A 389-nucleotide genomic window follows, 5' to 3' on the forward strand; every position below is an offset into this window, starting at 1 on the left:
GGTCTTTAAAATTTGGCGGGAATTAACGTCATCCTTCAGGAGACCAGGGCTGCGCAGGCGCGAGACACCTACTCTTTCTCGCGCTCTAACTTTGCAGCCTCGACAGCCAATCAGAGTTAGCGTGGGAGCACGTGTTCCGAAGATTCACCAATCGAGTCTGGGAGGCGGGCCGCCGTGGAGGCAGTGGCGAGAGGGGGCGGGGACAGGGAGAGGGCACGCACAGTTCTCGCGGCAGTGTCCCTGAGGGCCAATGGGGGAGGCCTGAGGGTGAAGGCGCTGGGGCGTGGCGTCGGCGGCTCCCGCAGCCCAAGGCCGTCCAATGTCGAGCCAATCAGAGTGAGGAGGTGGGAGGAGACTAACCAATCAGCGTGCAGAAAAGGCAAGGCAAG

This window comes from Ursus maritimus, unplaced genomic scaffold, assembly GCF_017311325.1.
Source record: "Ursus maritimus isolate PB19 unplaced genomic scaffold, ASM1731132v1 scaffold_2, whole genome shotgun sequence".
NCBI classification, from domain to species: Eukaryota; Metazoa; Chordata; class Mammalia; order Carnivora; family Ursidae; genus Ursus; species Ursus maritimus.